Source organism: Pan troglodytes, chromosome 19, assembly GCF_028858775.2.
Source record: "Pan troglodytes isolate AG18354 chromosome 19, NHGRI_mPanTro3-v2.0_pri, whole genome shotgun sequence".
Classification (NCBI taxonomy): Eukaryota; Metazoa; Chordata; class Mammalia; order Primates; family Hominidae; genus Pan; species Pan troglodytes.
This window is the reverse complement of record NC_072417.2, coordinates 27661936-27682063: the sequence shown is the minus strand read 5'-3', so window position 1 is coordinate 27682063 and position 20128 is coordinate 27661936. Positions and strand designations below refer to the sequence as shown.

General features: G+C 49.2%; 1 pseudogene; it reads right to left on the bottom strand.

The window, feature by feature from the left end:
- Positions 1–16927: 16927 nt before the first annotated feature.
- LOC468236 (large ribosomal subunit protein uL23-like) lies at positions 16928–18352 on the bottom strand (annotated as a pseudogene).
- Positions 18353–20128: the final 1776 nt, after the last annotated feature.

The following is a 20128-nucleotide window of genomic DNA, read 5'->3' as shown; positions in this document are numbered from 1 at the left end:
TAATGGAACGAAATGATATGCAGCTATTAAAGAGATGGACATTGGTCTAAGTGTACTGATATGGAGGTATCTCTAAGATATACTGTTAAGTTTTTTAAAAAGTGAGGCAAATACTGTGTAGAGCATAATTCCATTTGAGTAAATAAAATTATATATATTATATATACACATATATGTGTATATACATATATGTGTGTATATCTTATATATACACATATATGTGTATACCTATATGTGTATATATTATATATACATATATGTGTATACACATATATGTGTATATATATGGATTGAGTATATATATATGTATATATATATGGATTGAGAATATCTGGAAGGAATTGTAAGGAGGTAGAGGGAAAGGAAGACTTCCTTTCTTCTTTCTTTTTGAGACACAGTTTCAGCTCTGTTGCCCAGGCTGGAGTGTAGTGGCACCATCATGACTCATTGCAGCCTCAAACTCCTGGGCTCAAGCAATTCTCCTGTCTCAGCCTCCCGAGTAGCTGGGACTACAGGCCTGTGCCAGCAAGCCTGGTTGATTAAAAAAATTTTTTTTTATAGAGACGAGGTCTTGCTATGTTTCCCAGGCTGGTCTCCAACTCCTGGGCTCAAGTGGTCCTCCCAGTTCAGCCTCCCAAGGTGTTGGGATTACAGGCGTGAGCCACTGCACCCAGCCAAGAGTTGCTTTTTGTATTTTTCCTCCTATTTGAAAATTTAAAAGTAAGGTCACCCTTCTCACCCCTGTCACTTTCCCCCACCTCATTGAAGGCAGGCATACCTGTCTATACAAGTTTGTGTGAGAATGTAATTTTTATAGATAAAGATAGATTATCAGTAGACTTGGGAACTCAGTGCTAAGAACTCTGCAGAAAAATTAAATCTTTGGACCAAAGTAAGGGACACTGTGCTGTGGTGAGAAGTCCCAGACCAGCTCTGCTGTCCCTAGTTGCACGAGCTTGGGTAAATCCCCTTCTCTCTCTAGTTTTCAGTTTCCCCACCTGTAAACTGAAGTTGAGGTACCCCAGCTAGAGGATTGGGTTGCAAAATGCCTTCTTCACAGTCTCAGAGAGGTGATAGTGAGGCCGGGCATGGTGGCTCACGCCTGTAATCCCAGCACTTTGGGAGGCCGAGGCGGGCGGATCACCAGGTCAGGAGATGGAGACCATCCTGGCTAACACAGTGAAACCCTGTCTCTACTAAAAATACAAAAAAAAAAAAAAAAATTTGCCGGGCATGGTGGTGAGCACCTGTAGTCCCAGCTATGCGGGAGGCTGAGGCAGGAGAATGGTGCAAACCCGGGAGGCAGGGTTTGCAGTGAGCCGAGATCGCGCCATTGCACTCCAGCCTGGGTGACAGAGTGAGACTCCGTCTCAAAAAAAAAAAAAAAAAAGAGAGAGGTGATAGTGAAAGCACTTGGAGGAGGTGAGGCCCAGTTAACCAATCCAGAACAGTCCCACTTTCATCTTTTCATATTTTAGGTTCTGTGTAAAACTTCATTAAACACAGGGCTCCACTGCTTAGATTTTTAAAATTCATGGGTAAATTACTGTTAAGGGCTCTTCAAGTTCTGACACTGTAATTCCAAACATGACTTTTCATTTATTGAGTTGGTTTAAATCAGGGTATGCCTGCAGCTTTGTCTTCCTTTCCCCCCCACAGAGCCCAACCAGGGCTGCAGAGGAGCTCAAGCCCATTGGGGCTGAACCCTGGTGTATGGGGAGGCAGAGGAGGGCCACGGATCCTTTTCACTCTTTATGTGACATCCCTTCCCCCATCTCGTGGCCTAGCGGTATGGCTGGGACTCTGCCAGCTCCCTAAGACATCCCCAATTGCCCCTCTCTGGCACCAGTGCCTGCTGATGGCAGCTGCTGGAACTGGAGCTTGGCCTTAGTTTTATGCCTGCTGGAGACTTGATCAGCAAGACCTGGGCAAACATAATGAGCCCCTTGCTGCTTCCTCACCCCTAAACTCTCCAGCTCCCCACATCCTTCCTCTGCAGTCCACAGAATGGAAGTGGTAAAGTAGCCCTCCCATCTGACAGCAGAGGCCAGGGCTGGGCCTCTCTGTTCTCTCAGCTTTTCACACCAGGAAAGGGAGGCAGAACTGGACTGAGTATCTTGATAGTCCTCAGGCTACTTGAATGATCGCCCTCAGTATGTTTTATTTGGTCACTGTGGAACATGGAAGGTCATCACCGAGGAACTTCTGCATTGGAATCCTCTACCTCAGAAGAGGAATAAAAAAGTACGTCTCTGGAGTGTCTTCCCTCCGACGTTATCTGACAGTTGTCCCCCCCTGCTGCTATCTCCAAGGCAATCAGGGCCAGTTTATGTCTACAGGGTCCCCTTCACTGACGATCTGAGACACTAGGCAGGTTGGAAAGGGGCGGAGTGGCGCTAGGAGCAAATTATTCACCTGAAGAAAATAGAAAGTTAGATCCTTCTGTTTAGGATTGAAGAAAATAATGGTGTTTCCCAAAGGCCTGGAGTTAAGTGCTGCTTATGTGGTTTTCTGTCTTCCTTCCTGATCATGAGAGAAGCTACAGGAGCAGGAAGATGGGAATCCTGACTGATACACACTCTATTTCCAACAATAGTTTTGCTGATTATAGTTTGTTGAATGCCAATTATAAGCACTTCACATAACTTTCTCCCTAATCTTTACAACAATCCTTTAAACTAAGGCAACTCAGGCTTGCAAGAGTTAGGCAATGTCCCCAAGATTGTGAATTTCTACTGATCTTTCAAGACACAGATCCAATGTCACTTCCTTTAAAAAAAAATATTTATTTACTTATTTATGAGATGGGGTCTTCTTATGTTGCTCAAGATTACCTCAAACTCCTGGGCTCAAGGATCCTCCTGCCTCAGCCTGCAGAGTAAGCTGGGATTTTGTCACCCAACACACCCAGCTCAATATCACCTTCCTTTGAAGCTTGCTCTAACCAGCCTTGGTTTGTCTTTGTTTTCTTGGCTTCCTGTGCATTTCTCTCTATTACACAGCACTGTGTGTTTACCCACAGGTCTCCCACTTCAAACCGCAAGCTCTTCTAAAGTCAGGGATTTACTTATTTCTTTGGTACCCTCACTTAGTACAATGCCCACCCACTGGAGGCCTTCTGTGAATGGTATTATTAGCACTATCATTGTCCACCTGGAGGCAGCACACCCAGCTACCAGACCCCTTGTGCAGGAAAGCCAGCTCTCTGGCCAGGTGGCTGGGCTGTCAAACTCCTAAGTGAAGGGAAATGTCCACACAAGCCTCTGCTTATGCCCCTATGGAAGCCAGGGATGACTGTACCAGCAGTTTGCTGCATCCTCTTTGGATTCAGTGGAAGGTACAGTACTCATTGCTGCCATCAGCTGGGCTGTCCTTGGGGACACTGGGGCTATGCAGGAACATCTCTACCTTGGACTCAAAGACCCAGTGCTACGGTTTGAATGTGTCCCTCAAAAAGCATGTGTGGAAAGTTAATCCCCAACACAACAGTGTTGGAAGGTGGGGCCTAACGGGAGGTTTGTAGGTCATGAACTCCGCGCTCATGAATGGATTAATGACAATTATAAAAGGACTTGAGGCTGAGGCTGCAAGTTTGATCTCTTGCTCTCTTGTCCTTTTGCCTTCTGCCATGGGATGACACAGCATGAAGGCCCTCACCAGATGCAGGCCCCTTGATCTTGGACTTCCCAGTCTCTAGAACTGTAAGAAATAAATCCATGCTTTAAATAAATTATCTAATCTCAGGTATTCTGTTATAGCAGCATGAAACAGACTAAGACACCCAGTGAGGAAGCTGCAGGAAAGAAAACCCAGAAGGGGAAGAAGGGGTCAGTTGCAAGGGTCTCAGAGAAAGCTTCTCTTGAGTAGGGCTGCATCTCATAGGTAAAAGGGGAGAGGAATTCTCCACTACGGCTAATGAACCCTGCTCCTAGCTGGGAAGTGGATAAAATGTCAGCAGGGGTCTGATTGAGGAACCAGGTTATGTCTGTCCTCTAGAAGCGGAGGCAAAACAGTCACAGGGAACAGTCACAGAGTGTCTCTGTAGACACCTTCCTTCTTCCGTTACTGGGGGAACACCTGGAGGCAGAAGGTGCTAGGGGTAATGATGGTGGCATTAGAGGCAGTAGGGAGGAGGGAGAGCATCCACTTCTGCCAGAGAACTTTGAGAGAAGTGGAGCAGATGAAACAATGAGGGGAGTGGCAGGGTATTGCCAATGGCTTAAATTATGAGCAGATAGGTGAGAGAAGAGAGGGCAGGGGAGGCATCTGGAATTATTTATTCTGAGAAGAGAAAGACATTTTCTTCTTCTTCTTTTATTTTTATTTTTTTGAGATGGAGTCGCTCTGTTGCCCAGGCTGGAGTGCAGTGGTGCGATCTCGGCTCACTGCAAGCTCTGCCTCCTGGGTTCACACCATTCTCCTGCCTCAGCCTCCCGAGTAGCTGGGACTACAGGCACCCGCCACCACACCTGGCTAATTTTTTGTATTTTTTAGTAGCGACGGGGTTTCACCGTGTTAGCCAGGATGGTCTTGATCTCCTGACCTCGTGATCCAGCCACCTTGGCCTCCCAGAGTGCTGGGATTACAGGCGTGAGCCACTGCACCCGGCCGAGAAAGACATTTTCATAGGCTTCACTGACATATAGGAATTGACATGTGTGGCTGAGCACCGTGGCTCACGCCTGTAATCCCAGCACTTTGGGAGGCCAAGGCAGGTGGATCATGAGGTCAGGAGATGGAGACCATCCTGGCTAATGTGGTGAAACCCTGTCTCTACTAAAAATACAAAAAATTAGCCGGGCATGGTGGCGGGCGCCTGTAGTCCCAGCTACTTGGGAGGCTGAGGCAGAATGGCATGAACCCGGGAGGCAGAGCTTGCAGTGAGGTGAGATCGCACCACTGCACTCCAGCCTGGGTGACAGAGCAAGACCCCGTCTCAAAAAAAAAATTGACATGTGTAAGATCACAATTCCTGGTCTATTGGATGTTCTACTGTACACACTGCTTCCTCAAAGCCAAGGGAATTAATCCTTAATGGTAGGAGGTGATATTTGACAGGAATATTTGAGGATGTTGCTTTGAGGAGGAAGAGGAGTGTATTAGTCAGGGTTCTCTAGAGGGACAGAACTAATAGGATATTATATACATATATATATATGAGTATATATATATATGAGTTTATATATATATGAGTTTATATATATATATGAGTTTATTAAGGAATATTAAACTCACATGATCACAAGGTCCCACAATAGTCCATCTGCAAGCTGAGGAGCAAGGAAGCCAGTTCGAATCCCAAAGGTGAAGAACTTGGAGTCTGATGTTCGAGGGCAGGAAACATCCAGCATGGGAGAAAGATGTAGGCTGGGAGGCTAAGCCAGTCTAGTATTTTCACATTCTTCTGCCTGCTTTTATCCTAGCTGTGCTGGCAGCTGATTAGATTGTGTCCAGCCAGATTAAGGGTGGGTCTGCCTTTCCCAGCCCACTGACTCAAATGTTAATCTCCTTTGGAAACACCCTCACAGACACACCCAGGATCAATACTTTGCACCTTTCAATCCAATCAAGTTGACACTCAGTACTAACCATCACAAGGAGGTAAAAGAGAAAGAGGAAAGGGCAGCCATAAAGAAAGGGAGCCTTGGCCTGAGGACACAGGCCTCTTCTGTTCTCTCAGGGAGACCCACCTGAGCATAGATCACCTTTCCAGGTGGACCAGAGGCTCCAGGAGGCCCCTCCAAGCCTCTCCCACTATGCAAGCCTTGCTCTCTCTTCTATCCTGTATTGGGAAGGGGGGTAGAATACAGGATAAGATGAACTCTCCAGCCCCTGGGGAACCCCCCAGGGGGAGATCCTAGGGGAGTGAGGTACAGGGTTAGTGAGCCAATAGGCATGACTGAGCATCTATTAGGCGTCAGTTTCCGAACACACAGGGATGTGTAGGACACGGTGTCATCCATGTAAGCAGCATTTGTTGTAGGAAAAGATGTAGGGAAGGATGGGGGAGGGGATGCTAAAGAAAGAGACAGAAGGAAGAGACTGAAGAAACAAGGGGAAGGGGAAGAAAGAAAGACGCAGTTGTCGATTCTCTCTCTCTCTCTTTTTTTTTTTGAGATGGAGTCTCGCTCTGTTGCCCAGGATGGAGTGCAGTGGCACGATCTTGGCTCACTGCAACCTTTGCCTCCCAGGTTCAAGCTATTCTCATGTCCTAGCCTCCCAAATAGCTGGGACTGCAGGTACGTACCACCATGCCCAGACAGTTTTTAATATTTTTAGCAGAGATGGGGTTTCACCATGTTAGCCAGGATGAACTCAATCTCCTGACCTCGTGATCCTCCATCCTTGGCCTCCCAAAGCGGTGGGATTAAAGGTGTGAGGCACTGCACCCGGCCATCAATGTCTCTTAACTCATACTCTAGTTGTGGCAATCGGACATCTAGAGAAAGGGTGGCTAAAAAGCTCAGTGATAAGTGAGCAGTCACCTGAGATAAGTTAAAAGGGGGGTGTCAAGGAAGGTTTCAGGAGGGCTTGGGACAGAGGAGTGGGCTGGCAGGGTAGGTGGCTTCTTCTCACCTGTAGACCTGGCTGGCCTGGTTGTCCCTGAGGAGACCCTGGCCCAGAGGCTTCACTGGTTCTTGAGCTCCATGGATTCCCAGGAGCTTGTCTGGGCTGGGCAACCCTGAAAGGCCCAGTGTCCACAGGGTTCCTGGCAGCCCAGAAACTCCTGGGCATCTAGGGTGGTCCTGGGGCCCTTCATGGCCAGAGTAGACCTAAGGTCCTATTGGTCATAGAGATCCTGGTCTGCCAGGAGGTCCAGAGGCCCAATTCCACCCTGCAACTGGAAGAAGAGGCTGGAGTCATGGATGTGAACCACAGAAGTAGGGGTGTGTATTCGAAGGTAGGGGTCTCTTACAGGGGCAGTCAGTGGGGCCAAGCGTGGGAACCCTGCTGGGAGTAGAGCGTGCACATGGGAAAGTGCCCACGGCCCTGAGATCACTTAGGGAAATCCAAGATGGTCCTGGGGGTGGGGCTACTGAGTTCCAGGTCCTATCCCAGCACTTGGGTGTAAATATAGAGATCGTCTCTATAGTTAGAGACAATATGGTTTCTTAGCTTGAGACTCCTGTCATCACCTTTACCCCAGACCCTTAATTCACAGGATCTTCAACCACAATTCTACCCAAATAATACCATCACCTGTCGTCCACCCACCCTACTCATTACCCACCCACCATCCATTCAGCCCCATCCACCATTCACTCTCCTCCCCACCCACTCACCATCCACCCATTTGTCTGCCTACCATCAACTCACCACCCACTTCCTACCAACTGCATACCATCCACCCTCACCGCTGGTCTAGCTGCTCCTTCCAAAAGTAGTGCTAATCAGGAGCCACAGAGGGTGCTGGGAGGCTAGGGTCTCTGAGGAGGGTCTGGGGGTCCCCTGGGGAGTTCCTAAGGAGCAGGGAATCTCGGGATCCCTAAAGCTCCCTTTCACCAGGAAAGCCAGAGGCCCATTCTGTCCTGGGGTACTCCTCTGCCCCTGCTTTCCCTGCTGGAACAAACGGGACATGCAGTAGAGATGGAAGCAGGGAGGAGAGGGTTTTCTGTCTCACTCCAGCTCCTCAGTCTTCCTTTTGTTCACCCACCTCCCCTCCACTGCCATCCCAGAGGATCCCAAAGGCCCAGAGATTTCTCACCCAGGGTGGCACTTATCTGACATTCAGGGGGCCCAGCAGGGCAGGCACATCCAGAAGGTGAGTTGGGAGCAGGATGAGATAGGCTTGGAAGAGAGGTTAGAATCAGGCTGGTTTTTAGATTACTAAGTCCCACCTCCCCATTGTACAAATGGGAAAACTAAGGCCCAAAGAGAGGTGTAACCATAGATGACTGCAACGGGGCGGCAAGCTGACCTGGGGGATGGGGTGAGAAAGCCAGTGATGCCTCCTCATGTGGTGGGGAATAGGGTCACATGAACCTGTCACTTTCTCCCTAGCTCTGACATTCCACATAAGGTCCTTGGGAGGCAATAGGGTGGGGCCCAAGAAGAGAGGAGTAGGAGGGGGTGGAGTGCTGTGTGCCTCTACCCAGCATCCATCTGTTTCCCTGACCATCTCACCTTTTCAGGCTGTACACCTTCTCTCCCTCCCCTATCCCATGCCTGCTTACTTGTTTGCCTGTGTAGGAGCCAGGTACTGAGGGGTACGGGTCAGTGTGGCCTGAAAGAGCCTAATGAAACTCCCATTCATTAGTGGAAGTCAGGGTGGGGAGTGGGGGCAGGGGACCAGCATTCCAGGTAGCTGACCCCTGCCTCGGACTTTGGACTCAGAACCCAGGGGTCTGACTTGAGGAACAGCAGAAACCCATCCTCCAGTCCATTGCCCTCAGAGGGCTCTTGGGTGCTGCTGGGAGCAAGCCTGATGAGTAGATGTGGGCTCTGAGACTTGGTCTAGCTTGACAGCTACTACCTCATTCTTTCCTCTGAAGAATGAACAAATGAATGAAGAGGGAGAGTTTACCCCAGACCCTTAATTCACAGGACCTTCAACCACTCTTCTACCCAAATAATGCCATCACCTGTCATCCACCCACCACCTACTCATATCTGTTTTCTGATATCTGATTTCATATCTGTTTCTAAATCTCTCCCACCTCTCCAAGTTTTTCATTTCATCACATCTATTCACCTGTCTGTGCCTTTCCATCTCTCTGTCCTGTTCCCTCTTTCAGCCCCTCCCTCTCTTGGTTTTTCCCTTGCTAGTACTCCCTCCTCTTCTCTCTATCCTTTCACTCCAAATCATCATAGAATCTTAGCATCAAAAGAGACCCAAGAGGGTCATAATAAGGACACCATCAATTTGTAACCTGCTTTCTGGTGTACAAGTCTGTCATTTTTATAGACAGCCTCATTTGATCCTCCTTAACAGCCTGCCAGAGTGAAGTAGGGAATAGCATCCCCAGTTTACAGATAAGGAAACTGAGGTTCACAGTGGTGAAGAGACAAGCCCACAGCTAATAAGGACAGAGCTGAGATCTGAACCCTTGGCTTGGACTGCAGGACCAGTGCAGACTGCCCCACAGTTTGTGCATCCCAAGCTGGGAGCAAAGCTCTTTTCCATTTCAGGCTGTCTGGCTTTCCCCTGGCTTGGGGCCCAGCTTCTGCTGCTCTTTAGATCATCATGACTGGGTGGGGGTAAGAAACAGCCTGCACAGCTCTCAAAGTTTACTGGCTCCAAACATCAAGTCTCTGAAAATGGTGCAGACCAAGGGAGTGAATCCAGGCTTCAGGAGAGGAGACAGAGGCTCTGTGGATTAGGAGTTCCAGGTGTAATAGGCCTTGTTGCTGGGCCTACCCAGCCCTGTTCCTCTGCCGTCAAGTTCTCTCCAGCCATCAACCAGTCATCTTTACCTCTCTCAGGCCAAAGACAAAAGGAGACTGCAGTGAAAGAGGCCCCTGGCATGGAAAGCCTGCTGGGCTCTGTGGCTTCTCTCTGAGACCCTTTCTTCGCGTAGCTGAGGTTAGATCTGGGGCCCGGGATGCACCCTGACTGAGGGCACCAGAACTCTCAGGTTAGCGCTAGAGCTGGGCCAGCAGGGAAGACACAACCCCCTCTGGGCACACAGAATCTGACAACTGGAGTTGGAAAGACAAGGGCTTCTGTGGTAGCAGGGCCCACTGGGCAGGAGGAAAAGGTGCTGATTGGGTTTGGGGAAAAGTCTCCAAGGCTGTGCTGCCTCTGGAGGTGGGGAGCGGGAGGTGCCAGTTGGAGGCTGGGTGTGAATGCAACACAGGCTCTGTTGTCCCAAAAATGAGTTTGAATGACATTTAGTTGCATGTGACCTTAAGCCCATGTTTTTACTACCTGGAGCCCCATCTATAAAATGGGTTTATAGGGTTACCATGGTAACCAATGATCATAATAACAGGCATTGAGCCTTACTCCATGCCAGGCACTGTGTTTAGTGCTTTACACACATTGTCTCAGTAGGTTTCTGCACAGCCCTATCAGGCTGGGCTGGCATTATCTCTCTTACAACTGAGGGCATTTGAGGATAAGAGGGAGGATGCCACTTTGCCAAAGTCACAGAGCTAGTAAATGGCAAATCCAGGATTCAGTGCAGGCCTTTTGGCTCCAGGCTCTTAATCTCATTCACTTGGCTGGTCATGGCTAATAACTAACACTCATTGGGCGCTTAATGTTTGGCAGGCAGCATTCTCAGTGTTTTATGCAGATTCATTCATTTAGTCATCATAGCCACACTATAATGATGTTCATTTAATATGAAGGATGAGGACACTGAGGCACAGGCTAACTTATCCTGGTTTCTGCTGCCAGGAATCCAGCCCAGGCAGGCTGACTTGAGAGCCAGCACTCTTTAAAAAAATAAAAAGGAAAAGCCTTTTTTTTTTTTTTCAGTAAAAATGGAAGTATAACATGCATACAGAAAAGTGCAGAAATGAGAAATGTCTAGCTCAATAAATGTTCACTTAGTGAGGTTGTAACTAAATAATATTACCTGTACCCCATAAGGCTACCTTCACTCCTCTCCCCACATGTAAACTTTATCCTGATTTCTAAAAATATAGATTAGTTGTCTTAGTCTGTTTTCTGCTGCTATAGCAGAATACCACAGACTGGGTAATTTATAAACAATAAAAGTTTATTTGGCACATGGTTTTGGATGCTGCAAAGTCCAAGAGCATTGCACTGGGATCTGGCAAGGGTCCTCCCATGGCGGAAGGCAGAAGGGCAGAAGCAAGTGTGTGAGACACAGAAGGAGGCCAAACCTCATCCTTTTTTTTTTTTTTTTGAGATGGAGTCTTGCTCTGTCACCCAGGCTGGAGTGCAGTGGCATGATCTCGGCTCACTGCAACCTCCATCTCTAGGATTCAAGTGATCCTCCTGCTTCAGCCTCCCGAATAGCTGGGACTACAGGTGTGTGCCACCATGCCTGCCTAATTTTTGTATTTTTAATAGAGACGGGGTTTTGCCATGTTGGCCAGGCTGGTCTCGAACTCCTGACCTCAGGTGATCCACCTGCCTCAGCCTCCCAAAGTGCTGGGATTACAGGCGTGAGCCACTGTGCCTGGCACCGTTTTTTTGTTTTGTTTTGTTTTTTTGAGACCGGGCCTTACTCTGTTGCCCAGGCTGGAGTGCAGTGGTGCAATCACAGCTCACTACAGCCTCCACCTCCTCAGGTTCAGGTGGTGATTCCCCCACCTCAGCCTCCTGAGTAGCTAGGACTACAGGTGCACGCCACCACACCCAGCTAATTTTTGTATTTTTTGTAGGGACTGGGTTTCGCCATGTTGCCCAGGATGGTCTCAAGCTCTTGAACTCAAGTGATCCTCCTGTCTTGGCCTCCCAAAGTGCTGAGATTACGGTGTAAACTTCATCCTTTTATCAGGATCCCACTCCTATGATAACTAGCCCACTCCTGTGATAACAATGAATCCATTTATGAGAGTAGAGCCCCCACGATCTAATCATCTCTTAAAGGTCCCACTTCTTAATACTGTCACAACGGTGATTACATTTCGACATGAGTTTTGGAGAAGACATTCAAACCGTAGCATTAGTTTTGCCTGTTTTTGAGTTTATATAGAGTGATACAGCAGTAATCTTTTGCTAACATATGATTTGTCTATATTGATGGATGTATCAACAGCATATTCAAGTCGAGACTTAACCATTCTACTATTGGTTCCATTTCTGGCTATTCTGAAGAGTGCTGCTGTGACACTCTTGAACATGTGTTTTGGAACACACACACACACACACACACACATTTCTGCTGGGTATATATCTAGGGGTGGAATTACTGGTTGCTTCTCAGTGGTTGTACAAATTTGTTTTCTTACAAGCATTATATGAGAATCCCCTTACTCCACATTCTGGTATTGTCAGTATTTTATTTTTTTACCCATCTGGTGGGTATGGAGTGGTTTCCCATTATGTTTTTCCATGTGTATGTATTAAATGAGGCATAACTGGAAGCAGGCACTCTTACCACCTACTCCGTACAGTTTCTCCTAACAATCCCATGCACTGCGTATTTCACAGATGAGGAAATGGAGGCATGCCGTTACTCTCTTTCCTCTCTTGCAGTCCCCTCACCTTTCCTGGAGGCCCTTCCCTACTTTTCCAAGTGGGATTGGGATGTCTGGTCACTACCAATCTTGAGAGGCCCCTCAGGCCAGGATGTTCTTTTGGGAAGGGAGAAGAGGAAGGTTGGGATGAAGTGGGCAGGGGTAAGGAGGAGAGAAAGGATGAGGCATAGACGCTGGCATGAAGGATCCTGGCTCTGGCTATGGAATAATGGGGCCAGAAGAGAGTCTGGGCATATGCAGAAGGCATGACTGGTGCTATCTGTAAGCTCCTACTGCTGGTGGGGAAAGGGGGAGGCATGCAGCTGGGGAGTAAGGGCCCTGTGTGCATGGGTGTTGGAGATCACTCTGAAGGTCCAGCAAACTCTGGGGGCTTACGAGTCTAAAGTCTTATGCCCCCTCTGTGGGGGCGTCTCTAAGCCTAAAGCCCTTTTGGAGGACTTCCTGGGTTCAGAGGTCCCTTGGTCTCTTTAGGATTTCCTAAGGGGAAGGTGGCACTTTTTTCCTCAGGGTTGGGGAAGCAGGACTCAGGGCCTGGAGGCCCTCTAGGGAATGTGGACAGGGTGTCTGCTCTGATTCTGGGCCTCTGATCTGTCAGGCCACCTGCCCTTTGACTCAACAAGCATTAGGGGAAGCAGGGCAAACGACTTCCCAGCCCAACCTCTGGCTCTCTCTGCTCAAAGTGCCTTGCGTGTCGTTGTTTTTGCAAGTGTCCTCTGCAAGATTTTCCCAGGTTGCACTTTCTTCTTCTGCTCCTACCACCATCTTTCTCGAGTTCTGAGCCCAAAGCTCACGGTCAAAGAAGGCTAAGATTGTAGCAGGCAGTAAATGTATTTGGCACAAGTCTTGGCTCAATTACTTGCTAGCTGTATACTCTTGGATTAGCCTCATCACTTCTCGGGATGGTGACAGAACTCTCACAGGGCCCAACATCATTCATTTGGCTTGTCTCCTGCTTAGGCTTTGGACAATGAGAAAGCGCTCCTGTTGGTGCCAATTGGCCTGGAAGCGTTGCAGGCTCTGGAGTGTTGGAAGCCATGCCAGCATGGGGCCTTGGACCATGCAAAAGGAATCCGGAGGTCCTAGATTCCTAGATTGCCAGAGCTGGAAGGGCCTTCACAATTCAACAAGTTGCCTTCCCCCATTTTACAGATGGCCAAACTGAAGCTGAGGAACAGGAAGTGGTCACAAAGCTGGTAAGCAGCTAAGCAGGATGGCCTGGAGATATGAAACTGGATCCTGGCCAGCCCAACTGTGGATGGCTTTCCTCTCCCCTCCCCATCTCTTGCCTGGGTGTTCACCTCTGGAACCATGTGTTCCCAGGGAAGGACCCAGGCTCCATAGTCTGGGACTGGGCTGGACCAGGCCTCCCTCTGCACTGTGTTGTCTCTATGGAGATCCTGGCTCTCTTGATCTGGTCTCTCCAAGTATGGGGCCCTGGTGGGCAGGAAGGCAGCTGTACTGATACACCATTGCTCAGCCCACATCTGCGGTGACTGTGGGGGTGCCCTGTCTGGGACCTGGATGTCAGCTGACATGGAGGGGAGCTAAGATCCCCTACTCAGTGTGGGCACAGTGGACATTCCAGGGCAATCAGGAAAGGGGCTGGGAGGCCAAAGTTATGAGGAGGCCTGGGGCCCAGTCCCCTACCAATGCCACCTCTGCCCTGATCTCCCCACCCAGCTTGTACTCTGTGTCAGACTCTTTTGCCCTTGTTGGCATTAGAGTGCTCTGACAGCTGTTTTGAAAGGCAGTAAAGCATAGGGGCTAATAGTACAGACTCTGGAGCCAGACTGCCTGGGTTCACATCCCTGTTCTTCCACTTACTTGCTGTGTGACTCTGAGTAAGTTACAAACCTCTCCATGCCTCTGTTTCCTTGTCTTAAAAACGGGATGTTGATAGTGCGTAGTTCACGAGGTTGCTGTGAAGTGCTCATGAGTGAAGCACTTAGATCCCTATCCTGCATGTAGTCTGTGACTACTGTGTTAACTTTTTTTTTTTTTTTTTGAGACAGAGTTTCGCTCCTGTAGCCCAGGCTGGAGTGCAATGGTGCAATCTTGGCTCACCGCAACCTCCCCCTCCCAGGTTCAAGCGATTCTCCTGCCTCAGCCTCCCCAGTAGCTGGGATTACAGGCACACGCCACCATGCCTGGCTAACTTTTTGTGTTTTTAGTAGAGACAGGGTTTCACCATGTTGGTCAGTCTGGTCTTGAATTCCTGACCTCAGGTGATCCGCCTGCCTCGGCCTCCCAAAGTGCTGGGATTACAGGTGTGAGTCACCACGCCTGGCCTAACTTTCATTATTACGTATAGTTTGTCTACTCCATCAGATGAGATGATCCCTAGGGCAAGCCCATCAACTCAGAGGTTCCCTCAGGGCAGAACTGTGTCTTTTCCACTGAGAACTGAGCTTGCTTTTTTCCTATCTATTCTCTGTCTCTCTCTCTTTTTTTTTTTTTTTTTTTGAGACAGAGTCTTGCTCTGTCGCCCAGGCTGCAGTGTAGTGGTGCTATCTCTGCTCATTGCAACCTCTGCCTCCCGGGTTCAAGCGATTTTCCTGCCTCAGCCTCCCAAGTAGCTGAGATTACAGGCACCTGCCACCACGCTTGGCTAATTTTTGTATTTTTAGTAGAGATGGGATTTCGCCATATTGGCTAGGCTGGTCTCGAACCTCTAACCTCAAATGATCCATCCGCCTCGGCCTCCCAAAGTGTTGGGATTACAGGCGTGAGCCACCGCACCCGGCCTCTTCCTATCTATTCTCTAAGACGCCCAGCCTGAACCCTGCAGAGGTTGGAAATTGTACCAAGAAGGAAGCCAGTGAGACTTTCTAAGTAACTAGCCAGTTAGGGTGGGAAGTGGAGGAGGCTGGGAGGGAGTAGGCATTTTCTTCATCCATTCATCAGGAGGAGTGTCTTCCCAGTCCTTAGGGTACCCAGGAGGCAGGGACAGAAAATGATGCTGTGGGAGAGGAGGTTTCATTTTCTGGTAGAGCTCTGGGCTGAGAAAAATGTCAGGGAAGGAGGGCCAGATTTCTGCCTTGGAGAGGGTCCTAGTCGGAGCTCCCAGTCCACGAGGAGACAGAAGCCAGGTGGAAAAAACCGACGACCAGCACCTGCACCTTCTCCTTGGGTTCCAGAGCCTCTTCTCATTCATTATCTTGTTTTTTCTTCCAACCATTCTGTGGAAGATAAGCCCATTTCTTCTCTCTCTCTCTCTACATATATATATATATGAAAAATGTTAAATTAATTAATTAAATAATTTTTTTGAGAGGGAGTCTTGCTCTGTCACCCAGGCTGGAGTGCAGTGGTGCAATCTTGGCTCACTACAGCCTCCGCCTCCTGGGTTCAAGTGATCCTCCTGCCTCAGCCTCCCGAGTAGCCGAGATTACAGGTGCACGTCACCATGCCTAGCTAATTTTTGTATTTTTAGTAGAGATAAGGTTTCACTATGTTGGTCAGGCTGGTCTCAAGCCCCTGAACCGCAACTGATCCACCTGCCTCGGCCTCCCAAAGTCCTGGGATTACCAGCATAAGCCACTGCGCCCGGATGAAATTTTTTTTTACAAAGGGTGGAAATGATCCTCCAAGATGTTAAGTGACAGGTCTAAGGTCACACAGCTGTTAAGAGGCTGTGTTGCAACTTGAACCCAAGTCCTCTGACTCCAAATCCATGCTCTTTTAATTTTATTATTATTATTTTTTTAGATGGAGTCTTGCTCTGTTGCCAGTCTGGAGTGCAGTGGCACGATCTCGGCTCACTGCAACCTCTGCCTCCCAGGTTCAAGCAATTCTCCTGCCTCAGCCTCCCGAGTAGCTGGGACTACAGGTGCACGCCACCACGCCCGGCTAATTTTTGTATTTTTAGTAGAGAGGGGGTTTCACCATGTTGGCCATGATGGTCTCGATCCCTTGACCTTGTGATCCCAAAGTACCTTGGCCTCCCAAAGTGCTGGGATTACAGGCGTGAGCCACCGCGCCCGGCCTGCTCTTTTTAGAAACAATTTTATTTTTTATTTTTAAGAGACCAGGTCTGTCTCTGTTACCCAGGCTGGAGTGCAGTGGCACTCATAGTTCACTGCAGCCTTGAACCCTTGGGCTCAAGGACCCTCCTGCTTCAGCCTCCTGAATAGCTAGGACTATAGGCACATGCTACCATAGCTGGCTAATTTTTTTTTTTTTGAGACAGGGTTTCACTCTGTTGCCCAAGCTGGAGTGCAATGAGCTATCTTGGCTGACTGCAACCTCGACTTCCTGGGCTCAAGTGATTCTGCTACCTCAGCCTCCCAAGTAGCTAGGATCACAGGTGCATGCCACCACGCCTGACTAGTTTTTGTATTTTTTTTTTTCAGAGACAATGTTTTGCCAGGTTGCCCAGGCTGGTCTTGAACTCCTGCGCTCAAGCGATCCACCTGCCTTGGCCTCCCAAAGTGCTGGGATTACAGACGCGAGCCACCATGCCTGGCCCCATGCTCTTTATACAGCCTCTCCCAGACACGACACTTGCAGGCTGAAGGGGGACACTAAACCCAGTCTTCTGAGAGCCTCTAGTTCAGTGGGGGAGACACAGGTCTTGCCACCAGGGGGTCTCAGCCATGTGGAGAAGTTACAGTTCCCAGCAGGAGAGGGGTAGGAGGGAGCAAACACTTGGTGCTTACTATGTGCCGGGCAATTTGGATAGGTCTCTCTCTCTTTCTTGCTGCAAAGTCCCATTTTCCAGATAAGGCCTGAAGCTCAGAGAGCTCAAGTAACTTGTTTTAGGTTTCCTAGTGAGCCCAGTGACACAGCTGGGGTCAGAATCCAGGTCATTGTGACACTCACACTGTGCTGATTCTTGTAGCATGGAAGGCCATTGGCTCAAGGATCATCTCTCTCTTTTTATTTTTTATGGTGAAAAGATATACATATATTTAGAATTGGACAGCTGGACTCAGTTTAGACGATCCCAATTTTGTTGGCAACATCCAAAGCATCGTAATCAGGAGCCAGTCCAACATATGCCTTCTTCTCTCCATCAGGCTGAATCAGGGTGTTGACCTTGGCCACATCAATGTCATAGAGCTTCTTCACAGCCTGTTTGATCTGGTGCTTGTTGGCTTTAACATTCACAATGAACACAAGTGTGTTGTTGTCTTCTATCTTCTTCATGGCAGACTCAGTGGTCAGTGGAAACTTAGTGATGGCATAGTGGTCAAGCTTGTTTCTCCTGGGGGCGCTCTTCTGAGGATATTTGGGCTGCCTCCGGAGTCGCAGTGTCTTGGGCCGCCGGAAGGTGGGTGACCTGCGGCTCTTCTTTCTTTTTGTGGCTGTGGACACCTTTCAACACTGCCTTCTTGAGTTCGGCTTTAAGAGGGGCAGGAGATTCTTTCTTTGCCTTCAGCACCGTCTTGTGAAAAAGGATCATCTCTAATGAAGACTTTCAGCCTGTATGCCCTGAATGTAAAACTGACCACCTGTGGCTCTGGATCCCCATTGTGCCCCATATGAACATCTCCCAGGGCACCTGCACACTTCTCAGATTTATTTTATTTACATACTATCGTCCCTCATTAGGCAGTGAGCTCCTTGAGGGCAGGGGGTGATCTTGGTCATCTCCGCATCCCTGGTATGTAGCATAAAGCCTGTGCATATTAGGCGTTCAGTAAATCCGTGTTACATGAATGGTAGGAGGTGCTTGGAAGGCCTCTTTCCTGTGCCTCTTCCTGCCTCCTTGGAATTAACCCAATGATGAGGGGTGGAGGGACACCAGAGGATGGACTGAGGGGCTGGCGTTGAGGTGTGGGAATCTGTCTCGTCTGGCAACCTTTGCAGATTCCCACACTCACCTGCACTCATGCTTCATCCCAGGCATGTTGCGTGGGTTTGTCCGGCCTCTCCTGCACTCCTGCCTCTGTGTCCTGGCACCTTTTCTCCTCTTGGGCTTGCTGAACAGGGCACATGTCTGGCATTGGGAGCAGAACTACTCTTCTCCATTCATTTTACTCTCACAAGAGCTTCAAGAGGTAGGATGGGTGGAGATGATCTACCTCCATGTTACAGCTAAGGTCAGTCAAACTCCAAGTTCGTGCAAGTTGGTGGCAGAACAGGGTCCAGTGATGATCAAGGAGGGAGACGGGGTGGGGAACGTTTTCTTTTTTTTTTTTTTGAGACTGAATCCTGCTCTGTTGCCTAGGCTGGAGTGCAGTGGTGCGATCTCGGCTCACTACAACCTCCGTCTCCTGGGTTCAAGCGATTCTCCTGCCTCAGCCTCCCGAGTAGCTGGGACTACAGGCGCGTGCCACCACGCCTGACTAATTTTTTTTATTTTTAGTAGAGACGAGGTTTCCCCGTGTTAGCCACGATGGTCTCGATCTCCTGACCTCATGATCCACCCGCCTTGGCCTCCCTAAGTGCTGGAATTACAGCCGTGAGCCACCATGCCCGGCCTGGGGGCAGTTTTCTGAATCAGGCACAGGCTGGGCTTCCCCAGGGACTTGAGGAAGCTGGTTCTGTTTGCCCTTCTCCAAGGCATATGGGGCAGAAGGGTCCCCACTTCATCTATGAGATGGAATGGAGAGAACCTCAGAATCTTGGCCCCAGCCATCACTTTCCAGCCCTTCTGCAGTCTTGATGGTTGCCAGTAGGTGCCGTCAGTTTGCAACTTTTTGGTCTGTCCTGCAGGTCCGGCTGCCAGTCCCAATCTCCCTGCAATCATCTCTCAGTAAGTAGGAGGTAGCCCAATCCCCGTGAGGCTGAAAGACCCCTGTCCCGGGGGAAGAAGCAGGAAGAGGGTCTCTGAACTGCATTTCAGCTTGGCTGACCTGCAGCTTTCTAGGCCGAGACAAAAAAAAAAAAAAAAAAAAATCCACAGTGGGTTACTGATTATTCCTGGACAGGTACGCTTAACCTGAAACCAGCTCCAGTACAGCAGAAACCTTTGTAGGGAAGAATGGGTGGGAATTACGGGGGGCCTGAGAGGGAACCTAGGAGATGGATCTTTGCTCCAAATGCCACTCCAGGGCTCTTCTCAATTTGGGCAGGATTGGGCAAGGCTGGGGGAATAGGGATCAATAGGATTTTACAGAGGGTCAAGCCAGGCCCAACACTAGCCCAAGTAGCAACACTGGGTGAATTAAAAAAGCATCCCTTCCTTAAAATTCTTTTTTTTTTTTTTGAGACGGAGTCTTGCTCTGTCACCTGGACTGGAGTGCAGTGGTATGATCTTGGATCACTGTAACCTCCTCCTCCTGGGGTTCAAGCGATTCTTCTGCCTCAGCCTCCCAAGTAGCTGGGATTACAGGCATGCGCCACCACGCCCGGCTAATTTTTGTATTTTTAGTAGAGATGGGGTTTCACCGTGTTGGCCAGACTGGTCTCAAACTCCTGACCTCAGGTGATCTGCCCACCTTGGCCTCCCAAAGTGCTAGGATTACAGGCATGAGCCACTACGCCTGGCCTTCTTTTTTCTCTTTCTTTCTTTCTTTTTTTTTTTTTGAGATGGAGTCTCGCTCTGTCGCCCAGGTTGGAGTGCAGTGGCGCAATCTCAGCTCACTGCAAGCTCCACCTCCCGGGATCATGCCATTCTCCTGCCTCAGCCTCCCTAGGCTGGGACTACAGGCACCCGCCACCACGCCCGGCTAACTTTTTGTATTTTTAGTAGAGAGGGGGTTTCACCGTGCTAGCCAGGATGGTCTCGATTTCCTGACCTCGTGATCTGCCCGCCTCGGCCTCCCAAAGTGCTGGGATTACAGGCGTGAGCCACCGCGCCCGGCCTTCTTTCTTTCTTTCTTTTTTAGAGACAGAGTTTCCTTCTTTCACCTAGGCTGGTGTGCAGTGGTACAATTCTAGCTCACTGCAGCCTCCAACTCCTGGGCTCAAGTGATCCTCTTGCCTCAGGCTCCCGAGTACCTGGGACCACAGGCGAACGCCACCACACCTGGCTAATTTAAAAATTTTTTTGTAGAGACAAGGTCTCACTACGTTGCCCAGACTGGTCTTGAACTCCTGGGCTCAAGTGATCCTCCCGCCTCAG